The sequence below is a fragment of the Trichosurus vulpecula genome, chromosome 4, assembly GCF_011100635.1.
Source record: "Trichosurus vulpecula isolate mTriVul1 chromosome 4, mTriVul1.pri, whole genome shotgun sequence".
Lineage (NCBI taxonomy): Eukaryota > Metazoa > Chordata > Mammalia > Diprotodontia > Phalangeridae > Trichosurus > Trichosurus vulpecula.
Window position 1 is genome coordinate 182,246,291 of NC_050576.1, and position 13,310 is coordinate 182,259,600.

Sequence of the window (13,310 nt, forward strand, 5' to 3'; positions counted from 1 at the left end):
CTGAGTTCAAATCTGGCCATAGACATTAACTACCTTTGTGGTCCTGGGCAAGTCACTTAATCCTGTTTGCCTCAGTTCCTTATTTGTAAAATGAGCTGGAGAAATAAATGGCAAACCACTCCAGTATCTTGCTAAGAAAACCCCAAATGAGGTCACAAAGAGGCAGACACCTTTGAACAACAAAACATTCCTAGATTCTCACTCTTTTTGGCAGCTAGATGTCTCAGTGGATAAAGTGCTAGGCCTGGAGTTGGGAAAGCCTGAGGTCAAATCTAGCCTCAGACACTTACTGGCTGTGTAACCCTGGGCAAGTCACTTAACTTCTGTTTGCTGTAATCCACTGGAGAAGGAAATGGCAATCACTCCATTATCTTTTCTGGCAGCTAGGTGGTGCCAGGCCTACAGTGAGGAAGCCTCATCTTTCTGAGTTCAGATCTGACCTCAGACACTTACTCACTATGTGACTCTGGGCAAGGCACTTAACCCTATTTTCCTCAGTTTCCTCCTCTGTAAAATGTGCTGGAGAAGGAAATGGTAAACCATTTCAATAGCTTTACCAAGAAAACCCCAAAAAGGGTCACAAAGAGTTGGACATGACTCAAAACAACTGAATGACAAAAATATGTATCTTATTCCTGCCTTCTAAGTCCATTATTTCTGTCAGGAGGTAGGTAGCATATCATCATCAGTCTTTTGGAATCATGGCTGGTCATTGAATTGGTCGGAGTTAAGTCATTCAGTTATTTTCTTTATAGCATCGTTGTAATTATATAAATAGTTCTTGTTCTACTCACTTCACTCATTTCATACAAGTCTTCCCAGATTTCTCTGAAACTGTCCTTATGGTCATTTCTTATGACATAACAGTATTGTTATATTAATTTACCATCATTTTTTAGCCATTCCCCAGTTAATTGGCACCGCTTTAGTTTTATAGTACCCATAACTTTTCACTAAATGCCAATCTCCATTTTAGTTATGGGAAATATTTTTTTATGCCCCCTGTTCTGTATTGTTCATCTCTTGGTCTCCACTTTTTTTTTTATGAATGACTGTTTCTCAAGAATCTGACAGGAAATATATAGAAATCAATTTTTAGGATCTATTGCTATTTGATTTTATTAATTATACACTGTGCCTGTGTTAATTCCCAAATTGCATAAATGAAATATTGCTTCATCACCTAGAGGTGTATTTTGGTCACCTCCCATCTATGTCTTGATAGTATGTATCTTCCTTGTTTTCTTGATCTTGCAGTGATTTGAGTAATACATGCAAAGTGGAAAAGGAAAAAACCAGTCTTTATTACTAAGAGGTAAATATATATTAATAGGGAACTCAAAATTTTACTTTGATAGTGACCATCTAAAGCTGGAAAAAAGCCTTATACTGTTTGGAGTATTATGGAAATAGCTCTAGGGGTAAGTTGAGCCCTCAAATTCCAAGACTATAGTAATAAGTCTTTTTAATTTCTTAGTGGTCAATTCCTGGTGGTCACATTGCCTTGGGAGTTCTGGGTGGCCAGCATTATCTAAAGGATATGGTAACTCTTGCAAATAAATGGAATTATCAAGGAGTCCACTGAAATCTTGTTTCTCTGCACTCAGTTATCATGAGTCCCTGTGCTCACTTTGGTCCAAGGGACTTATTGGAAGACCCATAGCGAAACCCTGTATAGTTTTGAGTTCCAGATTTTGGTGAGGTACTGTTGGAAGTGGCTTTTTGCAGTTCCAGTTTGATTCATAAGTAGGCTTATCAGGGAACCCTTTCTTCCTTGCTCTGCTGAAGTTGCTCATCATCTAATGATTCTTTCCAAGCAGTTAATTGCTCTGTCTTTCCAAGAATTTGGTCATGACAGTCACTCCACTCACACTGCCTGGACTTTGGACTTTCTGACCAATTAGCCTTTTCTTTACCTTATCTTTACGGAAGCTAATAGATGAGATTGGCTGCATAGTCATAAATATGCCAAGGTCACTTTTAGCTAAGCAGTAATCTCAGTAATATTTTAAAGAAACACTTTACTAATTGGCAAGGTGCCCAGCATCTTAGAAACAAGTGACCTTTCTCATGTTGGCTTTTGGTTTTAAGTTAAAGTGTGTAGTTTGATGTCAAGATGAAATGAAATCTTCCATAATTTTTTCTCTCATTGTAACATAGGCTTGTGTAGAAGTAAATCTTCTTTTGGAGTAGGGAAATATTACCCGTGGTGGTTAGTGCCTCAGGAGGCATACAAGGAAATAAATATTCTCTTTATTTTTGTTCCCAAATAAGATTTTCAGTGTTTCGTTTGTGGAGAAACTCTATAGGCTTATACTTACTCCATCCAGAGCCCTTAGACTTTGAGGCTTGCACTGTTTTACTTGAGTCAAATGTACAAAATCTTGGAGAGACTGAGAGAAAATGCATCCTTGATGTATGTGGTACTGTATTTCTGTCTGGATCTCCTTTTTCCAGTCTATTTCCTCCGTTCCCCTAAATGGTTCATGACTTAGAGCCAGGAAGGGACAAGTGGCTGTAAATTCCTAAAGATTAACGTTGGCCTCTCCGTTGCTTTACCTGGAAGGCCAAACAAAAACACAGTCTGGATGTGGGCTCTTTTGGTCATTATTGTTAGAGAGATAGAGAGTATTTTTCTTTATTTGTTTTTACTGTGCCAAAAAAAAGGCCCCCTTCACAGAATCTCAGAGCTGGAAGAGGCCTCTACAAACATCCTCCAACAAACAGTCATACAGTCTTTGCTTCAAGATCTCTAATGAGGCAGAACATAGTCTTCTGAGGCTAACTTTCCATTTCATGGTGCCCTTGAATCATACCATGTGAACATAAGCCAATGCTATCTTGACATGATACATCATTTTGAGCTGCACCCCGTGTTTCTGGCCCTTCACCTTGATTTTGGCCTGTTGCCTCTCACCCATCATTTTGAGTTTTTTCCTTCTTCTGTTTTATTGTTTCAGAATTTTGGTTATAGACTATAAGACTTTTTTGCTATCTAAAAACCAATGTATAATGAAAAGGGATAGGTGGGTGGCCAGACCTCCCAGAAGCTTATTTTAGGGTGGCAGTGGTAATAAGAGGAAAGATGGCCATGAGTAGGAATCAGGTTTGGGAAAGGGGGCCAGGGCCTCACAAGCTATAAACTACAGACCATCCTTCTCACATGGACAGCTTCACAACACCTTGTGGTTGATACACTTGTTGGTTTCCTGTAAGCCCATTATATACTTTTATAGACACACACTTGCTCTTTATTCTACTGATTTTTTTGTCATTTGGATAAAAATTCAGGTTATCTGCCTATTGCCTCAATCAGTGGGGTTTAGAAGCTTCTAAAAAGTACCAGGAGCAAAATGACAGCCCCCTTTCTTAGGGGGGGTGTATCATAACTTTTTATCTCTTCTAGGGTCTAGTATATATTAGGTACTTATTAAATGTTTGTGAAATCTTAATTAGTGTAACTCTTGGACTTATATTTTGACTCTTTTATTTTGAGATGCCACAAATTCTCAGTGATGTTTTAGACATTGCATTTTAATATAGTCAGATCAGAAACAGGTTTTGAACACTCTGGGGTCATTTTGGGAAAAATACTGTAACCCGTATCCCTGTCCCTTGTCCAGATAAGTGATTTTTATCTTTGTGCTTGGACTCTGAAGGAGGGAGGAATTTTGTTTAGGTTTTTTTGGTCATCACATGTTTGTCATGAATTCAAAATCTAAATTATGTCCTTTTCTTCATTCTGAGGAAGCAGGGCACAGTGAAAAGAGATAGTTAATCAATAAGCATTGATCACATGCCTACTATATGCAGGCATTATGCTAGGAGCTAGAGATAAAAAGACAAACATGCAACAGTTGCTCCCCTCAAGGAGCTATGTTAAGGATGCCTGAGTTCTGGTCTTGACTTTTTCAGTAACCAGTTATGTGATGTTGGGCATGTTAATTTCTCAGGTCCTCAGTTTCTTCATTTGTAAAATGAAGAGGTTGGGTTAGATGTTTGAGCTCTCAAAAATCCAGTGCTCCACTTGTATCAGTTGTCTAGTTGGATCTCAGTTATGCTTAGTCTGGGCATTGAGGAACAGGCATCCAGTTGACTATACAATTATTACTCTCCTGGCAAAGGCTTAAAACTTTTGCTTTGAGATCCCAACTTAGCCATTGAGTGCCATGCACACTACTACCCTTCCAAATGAAATTTAGTCATCTCAGTTTTTTCATGTCTTATTTTAAGAATATAGTCATGTAATTACTTAGTCACAGACTTAATTTTTAGACTCCTACATCATTCCAGCAGAGAAGTTGATGCGATATCCTGAAGTTCCCTAAAATGAGATTTTTGAAAAAAAAATTGCAAATTAAGTTAATATCTGATCATTAGCAATTCAAGAAATGACTCTTTCACCACCATAACTAGGCAGTTATATAGAGTAGGGATACTTTTGGATGAAAGTTTGCCATCTGTGTTTGTGTTATTGTCATTGTTAATGTCAGGCAGCTACTTAAGATGTTTTAGTATTAATTAGTTCCCAACCAAATGATGAATTGCACTGCAAAACTTAACCAATTGTTTTACACTTATCATTTATTATTAACATAGTGACCCAGACAACCTTATTTCCTCTGGAAGACAAGTTCTTGTAGAATCTGAGAACTTGAGTTGTGTGACTTTGAAACTAGATAAACAGTATTTTCATTTACAGTATAGGGGAAAAACCAGGGTAGGACTATACATTCCAACATCTGTTCCCAACCTGGGATAGTTATGGTGTGGTTGAAAAAGCACTGACTATAAACAGAGTCAGGTGATTTGGGTGACCTTTGGGTGACTTTCCCTCTCAGGATCTTTATTTCCTTCTTCTAAAATGATATGACTGGAATAGTTAATCTCAAAGGTCCCTTCTATCTGTAACATTTTATGAATCTATGAACTCTGTCTTCTAAAGCCATTAACACAGGATCCAGGTACTCCTGGTTATAATTGGACTTAATTTTTAAGGTCTCTTCCGGTTCAAAATCCACATCCTGTCATTTGAATGAACTGTCATTCCACAAATCAGAATAGCAACTCTCCTGGTGTTAGGGAAGTGGCTAGATTTCCCTACCTAACTTCCTTATAGGAATCTCTTAAAATATCCAGAATCTGTGAGGTAGCTCTTCTCCCATAAGGGAAAGAATATACTGTTTGGGGTGTTTTATTTTGATTTATCACAGTTCTTAAATTTTTAATCTGGATTTCTTTCAAGGAATTAGACCTCATTCATAATTTATGAGATCGTACAATTAGAAGGAACCACAAAATGTCATCTTGATGCATCTGAGACTTTATATTACTGTGGATAGATTACTGGCTTTAGAGTCAGTGGACCTGAGTTCCAATTTAGCTCTCCTATATGAACTAGGGCAAGTGCTTAAACCTCCCCAGCCTCATATTTCTCATTTGTAAAGTGTGGAGTTTGGATTCTAGGTGACCTAAAGGCCTTCTTAGGTCTTTGATCTGGATCTGTCTTTGATCCTACAAACAAATCCCTATCTAGTACTGGAATCCTTCATCCCCTCTGAGGGATGGGTATCTGGAATTTGGTTGTGTGGATCTTTTTTGGGAGGTAGCCCATTTCACTTAGAAGGGCTCTATTAAGCTAGTGTTTGCTTCTCTGTAATGTCCACCCATTCATTGGTCTTGCCTTTACCTCCTCAAGTAACTCAGGAAGAAATCTGTTCCTTCTTTCACATGACATATCTTTAGTTATTTAAAAATAATTCCTGGTCTTCTCCAACATTCTCTTCTTCCCCTTCCATCTAAGTCTTTTTCTATGAGCTAAACATCACTAATTTTTTCAACTGTCCCTCAAATGAAATGATTTTCAGAATCCTTGCTGCTTTGGTTTCCCTCCTTGACACACATTAGTTTATTAGTGTTCATCTTAATTAAGATGAAACATAGAACTGAACACATTACTCTGACTCCTGTCTAATAATAAAATAAATAGAACTTCCATTAATCTGGACAGCACCATTTAATAGCTTAAAATTACACTACGACTTTTGGGACACCCTGTATTTCTCTTAACAAAGTCAGCAACTACTTGTTGTTGACTTGAATGTAGCTAAAGATTGAGGACCAGAGAGAGAAGGAGAGTTACACTGTTGACTTGTGTTAAACTTGTGATCAATTAAAACCCTCAGGTTTCTGTCACTGAACTGCTTCTCAGGTCAGATTTTCCCCTCTACCTGTACTTGTGCAACTAATTTTTGTAGAGTGAAGACATAAGACTCTACACTTGATGCTATCAAATTTTATCTGGATTTCCTCACTTTGAATATTATTCATTTTATTAATTCTTCTAGTCAGGGCGTTCTCAGTTAAAACCTTCACCCTCATATTTCTTCCAGTAGCTTTCCAAGTGCTAGAAATTCTCAGAATTTTCCATTAAAATGCAAATACGGGAGCAGCAGTACATGGAGATGATTAAATACCTTAACTATTCATAGGGAACATAAATTTAGATCTGGAAAGGGCTGTAGAGATTCCTGGTTCAATCCTTTCATTTTACAGATGAATAAACAAGACCCATTGAAGTGAAACAACTTGCCCAGAGTCTAAAAGCTGCCCAAGTAGCAGAATCACAATTTGAGCCCAGGTTCTCTGACTCTCAATCCAGTATTCTTTCCACTGCTTCTGAAGGAATGGGACTTTAGATGGAAGAAAGGAAGGGGTGTGGAAGATGAGTCTTTGCCTAGAGAAAAAGCAGTGGGGAAACATGAGGATACCAGATACTTGTAGTCAAAGTTGGAGAAAGGCAGCAAGTCCGAAAAGACCAGTTTTGCCTGGTACCTATCCCACGACTAAGGCACTTTTGCCCTTCTGAACAGTGGTGCTTACTATTTCCAATAAGTGGCAAAGGATCTCTGCCTTAAAGTAGTTATGCTGCCAAGCTCTAAGTCTGTCTGTGGGGAGTGGTACACCTACTTTTGTAGTTTGTAACATTGGTAAAAGTTATTGGCTTGTCTTTCCTCTCCTGCTCTCATTGTCACCTTTAGAATCCATCCTGAAGATAGAGAATTAGACATACTGGCTTTGGATCCTAGGCTGTTGGATTTCAAATAATGAGTAGTTTAGTAATCTCTCTCCTTGCTTGGCAACTTAAGTACTCAAAAGAAAAAGGGCTTTAAGCCCCTCAAAGGTAGCAGATAAAGTAGGGAGGGGCTAGACATTATTTCTTCTGGTAGGTTTTTGATCCTGATTGTCACTTGTGGAGTAGAACAGTGGGTTTTCCTTCCTCCTTGCTGTTCAAATTCCTGGTAGTCTCCGCCTCCTGCAATTACTGTAAGTTGAGAGTAATTCATTTTCTATTTCTGGATAGAAACCAGACAGCAGCACAAAGGTAGAGCCTGTGTGGTTGTGATAAGACTCCACAACCTTGTCGTTAGGCAGACTAGGGGAAGGATTGTGCCTGCCACATCAAGACCACCTCCTCTCCTCCTCAGTTCACCTGCTTAAGTGCCCTCCTCTCCCCCCAGCTCTCAGAGAGGAACGGCTTTTAAGAGTCAGATTCAGAGAGAACTTGAGTGCTACCAAAAACTACACTTCTTCTCTTCCCTCCTCTGGAAGTTTGGGGGTATAGCAATAAACTGAAATGGAAGTTCTCTTAGATACCTGAGCCATCTTTTTAACTAAGAAGAATTATTTTCTGACTTTAAATTATATTATTCATTGTATATAGATATATTAATATACTTCAACTGCTGTATTCATATCAGCATATCTATAATTTTTATCACAAAATGGACTCATAAATATTAACTTAATTTGAAATTTTTATGTGAACAGTAATAGATTCTTATGAATTACTGTAAAGATGAATCTCTTGTTCATAGTTGGAAAATGTTTTACTGCAACTTAAAAAAAATCTGAGTGATGGCCTGGCCTTGCAACCCTTGACCTTACTGATCCCTTGTTCATCCATTTCAGTTGCGTCTGACTCTTCATGACCTCATTTAGGGATTTCTTGGCAAAGATACTGGAGTGGTTTGCCATTTTCTTCTCCAGTTCATTTTACAGATGAGGAAATTGAGGCAAACTGGGTGAAGTGACTTGCCCAGGATTACACAGCTAGTAAGTATCTCAGGCCAGATTTGAACTCCAGAACAGGAGTTTTCCTGACTCCAGGCCCCGTGCTCTATCCACTGGGCCATCTAACAACTGGCATCATTATTGTTCTTGTATTTTGTGTTACATACCCTACCCCCCAAAATCCAGAATATTTTAACAATGTTGATTTCCAAAATGTTTTCACGCATAAGCTTATTTTTTGGGTGCTATAGCAATAAGGATTAAAGCTGGGCCCACCCTCTCCCACCCCTAGTCAGTCCATTTTTCTCACACTCATCACCCTGGAGAAAGGACTCTTTTTTTTTAGCGTTGTTTTCAAATTTTACTTTAACATCCTTTTCTTGCCCTGATCTAATTTAGCTGCAGTTCTCAACACCAACACAAACAAAACAATTGTTTGTTTTGAAAAATCTAGTCTTTTCACTTTTGTTTGGCCTACAGTTATCTTCAAGTCTAGCTACAAATGACTACTAGAAAGGATGAAGTTGTGAACATCTGGGAGTTGAGATTGTATTCTAGAACTGGCATCTGACCTTTATCTTCTCTGTATCTAGGTCTTCCCTATAGATAGAAAGGAATTCAAGGGGTATATGGGAAATGGACTGCTCTGCTCTGTTTTAAAATGTAGCTGTTCTTAGTCACTGTATGGGTCATTGCTGAGGGAGTAATCCCTGTGAATTGAGGATAATTAGGAATAATCCTTGTGGATCATTCAGTATTTTGGATCACTGTAGCCCCTCTTTTCCATTTCTCCCACCTCAGTCCATTAGTATGAAGAGGAGGCTGTAATTTAGAACAAAATGGAACTAAGATGCTTGTATGTGGCTGTGAAGAATGTGGAGAATGGGTGCTTACCAAGAAAAAGTCAGTGGGTCAACCTGAGGGCATCAGGTACCTGCAGTCAAAGAAGTAAGAGAAGGAAGCAATCTGAAAAGGCCTTAGTGTTAGGCCTTATTCAACAGCATAGCTGAAAATTTGAAAAGTCTCCTACTTGGACTTTGTAGATTACTGATTCCCAAACTTTTTATAATAGTAAAATTCTTCAGTTTAACCAACATTTTGGCAGAACCCGATCTAGCAAAATCTTCTAAAGTTATTATTTTATTATATAAAGTTATTATATATTATTATATAAAGTTATTATATTGTTATTGACTTCATGTCAAACACCATTAGGCTCATTTAAAAAAAGAGTGCTTTATGATTCATTGGAGCATACTTTGAGAAACCTGTTGTAGAGAACAGCTGTTTTGACTGTTTGTGTTGGGAGGCAGGGGGACAAAACTGGAAAGTAATGATTTTTCTAAGTAATACTTGGAAGATGTTGCTGAAGTATAGTATTCTCCGTACAGAACACATTCATATGAAGAGTCCTCTCCAAAGTCTTTGTGGCTGCTGTTAATTAAGTATTGTTTACAGTCAGACATTTTATGCCTTCTGTACTTACATGCGTTTGAAAACATTACTTAGTTTTGGGGGTTTTTTTTGTTTGTTTGTTTTCATGATGTTCTTTTTGTGCTTCAGAAGTAGGTAAATTCCAGGTAACACAATACTCAAGGGGTCCTAGGCTAAGAGATACAGAACTTAAAATTAACCCATGTATTTTCATTTTTGTAGAAGAAACTTCTCGCAATTTTAATTTTAAAGAGAAGAGACATAGCACTTTTAGAAGAACCCTGAGGGAAACCTCTGGTTAGAGGACATGATCTGCAGAAGGATCTAGCAAAGGAGACAGAGAAGGTACAGTAAGATAGGTTGGATGATTGGGGGGATGGAAGGATCAAATGAGGGTTTTTTTTTGAAACAGTAGGGATGATAAGAGGGGGCAGTCTGTTGGAGGAGACAGGATGGAACGGGATCACTTGAGCAAGTAGAGGGGTTGGCCTTGGTAAGGAGTAAGGCCACTTCATCATGTAAGGCAAGGGTGAAGGAGGAGATGGTGGCAGGAGGCACCATATTGATAGGAGATGAGGAAGAGGGAGAAAAGGGAATTCACAGTGAATGGCCTCAGTTTTTTCTGTAAAATATGAGGCAAGGTTCTCAGCTGAGAGAGTGAGGGGAAGGACAGCCTTAGGAAATTTGAGGAGGGATGAAAAGATGAGGAAACCGAAGCCCAATTCTTTCCAAGTTTGTTTGAATCTGCCCATTTTATCACTTCTTACCACATGATAATATTCTGTTATAATCGAACACTATAATTTTTTTCAACCATTCTCCAGTTGATGGGCATTTACTTTGTTTCCAAGTCTTTGCTATAACAAAAAGTGCTGCTATAATTTTTTTAAACATGTGAACCCTTTTCCTTTGTCTATAATCTTTTTGAGGTTATTAGCCTAATAATGGCATCACTGAGTCAAAGAACCCCTTTTCAAGCACCATATTATGGGTTAGAATATGTGTCATCCTCTGACATTTAAAAAATGTACATGCAGTGTTAATATATAATGGGGCCACTTTGGTGGAAAGTTACTATGTGTAAATGAATCAGAACTACACAAAAGGAGTGAGAGTGTTAGATTACAAATTTAGAGCTGGAAGACCTAAAGGCCATCTGATTTCACCCCATTATTCTTTATACAGATGAGGAAACCGAAGCTTAATGAGGTCAAATTACTTGGCCAAAGCCACTCAGGTAGTAAGTGGCTGGAGCAAGAATTTGAACTCACATCCTCTGGCTTCAAATCCAGCACTTTTCCACTGTATCACCCTACCTTTTTTAGGTGTGTGCATGAATTGGTATTAAAAAGGGCGGTCAGATAACTAGCCTACTTTAATTTTGGAAACTAAAATTCTTTTTGAAAAGTGAGTTATTGCTGTAATTGCTGTGCCTTTTGTAAAGAGTAGGGAACTGATAGGAAAGTCTCAGCTTTTGGCTCACATCTACACTGAGATTAATTGATAGATACAGTAGGATTTCAGTGGACTATAAGCTACTTGAGGTCAGATGTTGTTGCATTTTTTGTTTTTACATTCCCAGTACTTTGTACATAGTAGCTACTTAATAAATGTTTATAATTATTGTTATTGCTACTGAATTGAATCATAGCCTACTGCACAGATTTGCTGATACTGTCTCCTAAAACACTGACATATAGATGAAGCTTAATCCACCACTTAATTCTGTCCAAACCACCATCATTAAGAGGAATCCATGGAACTTTCGGGTTTTTTTTATTGAGTTCAATGTAAATTCCTTGAAGCTGAGTACATTCCCTTTGACTGTTTCTATAGACATATCAATCCATTTAAACCTAAGGTATAATTGCTATGCAAGCAGAATTTATATGGCTCAAGGAAGGTCCTCATAGAAGAAGAAGAAGGGGACAAGTTAACCAAAGTACATGGAGAAGGTGCTAGGTTATGTGGGTGAAGGTGACTTTACTAAATTTTACTTGAGGATCTGGAATTCTAACTTACACTTTCATAGGATCACAGCTGGAAAGAATATCAGAGACCAACCTTTTGGTTGGCACAACCCTTTTATTTTACAGATGAGAAAACTGAGGACCAAAAGGGTTAAGTGACTTGTATCTAAGTATCTAAGATGGGATTTAGTCATAACTCAGGTCTTTTGATGCCAAACTTAGTGCTCTTTCTACTTTATTAAGCTGCAAATGTGAAAGAAATAATATTAGTGGGACCCTGACAACAGCAGGATGCAGACTGTGTGTATGATAACAGTTGTTTCATTCCATAGGCCTTTCCCACTGTGAGGCCTCTTACTAATGATATTAAATGTAAACTCTGGCCCTCAAGAAAAAAAAAATTCAGATAGGGTCCTTAGTAGCCAAATATTTAAGAAGAGTATCTTTTTTTCCACAACCTCTGTGGTATTTTTGCCTGGACTTCCACTAAGGATCCAATTTTGACTTTGACCAGCTTATAGCTGCTTGTAAGAATATCTCATATCTGCTTCCCAGAAAAGGGAGGTTTGCAGCACAACCAGTATTCTAATCTATCAGATAATGATCCTTTAAACCTCTTACTCTTACAGCTGAACAAGCTTCCTGATCTTAAAAACAAGAATACCAGTATGGTGGCTGTTGTTTCTATTGAAACAATATGAAGTGACATAGATAGATGGTTACATACTCCAAGAGCTTAACCTGCACTATGAATTTTGGAACACTCCATATTACGTTGTTATTCAGTCATTTCAGTCGTGTCTGACTTTTTGTGATGCCATTTGAGATTTTCTTGGCAAAGATACTAGAGTGGTTTGTCATTTCCTGCTTCAGGTCATTTTATAGATGAGGAAATTGGGGCAAATGGTGATGTGACTTACTCAGGATCACACAGCTAGTAAGTGTCTGAGGCTGGATTTGAGCTCAGCTCTTCCTGACTCCAAGCCCCATAGTTTATCCACTGCACCACCTAGCCTCTGATTCCATGTTATACATAACAATTATTATTATTAACCAAAATAATCCAGAAAATGCCTTAGTTAGCAAACATCTCACTTGCCAAATGGAGAGAGATGGTTGCCAAATTAAAATATAAACTCATTTATAAAATGTTATGAAGACCAAAGATGGCTGATTATGAACTGTAACATCTCATGCTGCAGAGAGAAACAGTGGAGCGTAAAACCAGTTTAAAGAAAGTTTGGAAAGATCCAGCTAAGCAGCAGCATCCCAAGGATATTAAAGGATTGAAACAGGACTACAGGCAGAAGAAAAGTGGAAAACATGGACAAAAACTGTTTTAAGAAACTGTTTTTTTCCACCAAGGATTGTGGAAACCATCACAGTTGGACCCTGACATTACAGTCTTTGATGTGCTTGTAGAGAGTGTAGAAATGTCACTAAATAGAACAAAGGTGGGAAAAGAAGTCATATCAAATTGATATAGAGGAGATCTCTGCTAGAGGTGATATAATTGTAAAGGTGTCAAGGGATTAATCTATAAGGTTTATGAAGGAGAGGAAGACACCAGAAGCATGGAGGAAATATTGGACCTTATTAATACCGAAAAAAATATGAATGAGAAAAGATCAGTAGCTGCTGACCTGTATTTCTCTTCTCCCATCTATACAAAATCTTTCTGAGAATCATCTATATAGGGATCAAGGGCATCATTGAAGAGAGTGTTAATAGGCAACAAGCAGGCTTTCATAAGCAATATCAACAACAGACCTCAACTTCAATAGACTTCAACAATCTCACACTTAACTGTGAGGTACAGAGAAAATGGTGCTT

The 13,310-nt window shown here is 38.0% G+C and overlaps 1 protein-coding gene across 5 annotated transcripts in view; it reads left to right on the forward strand.

Annotated features, from left to right (window-relative positions):
• Positions 1 to 13,310, forward strand: part of STAT3 (signal transducer and activator of transcription 3) — a 56,066-nt gene that overhangs the window by 10,967 nt on the left and 31,789 nt on the right. Inside the window, exon 2 of one of the 5 annotated variants that reach the window (XM_036754879.1) lies at positions 9,730 to 9,852. The exons of the other annotated variants lie outside the window; for them this stretch is intronic. The gene's annotated coding sequence lies outside the window, so the exon portion shown is untranslated. The remainder of the gene's footprint in view (positions 1 to 9,729; positions 9,853 to 13,310) is intronic. 5 annotated transcript variants of the gene reach the window in all.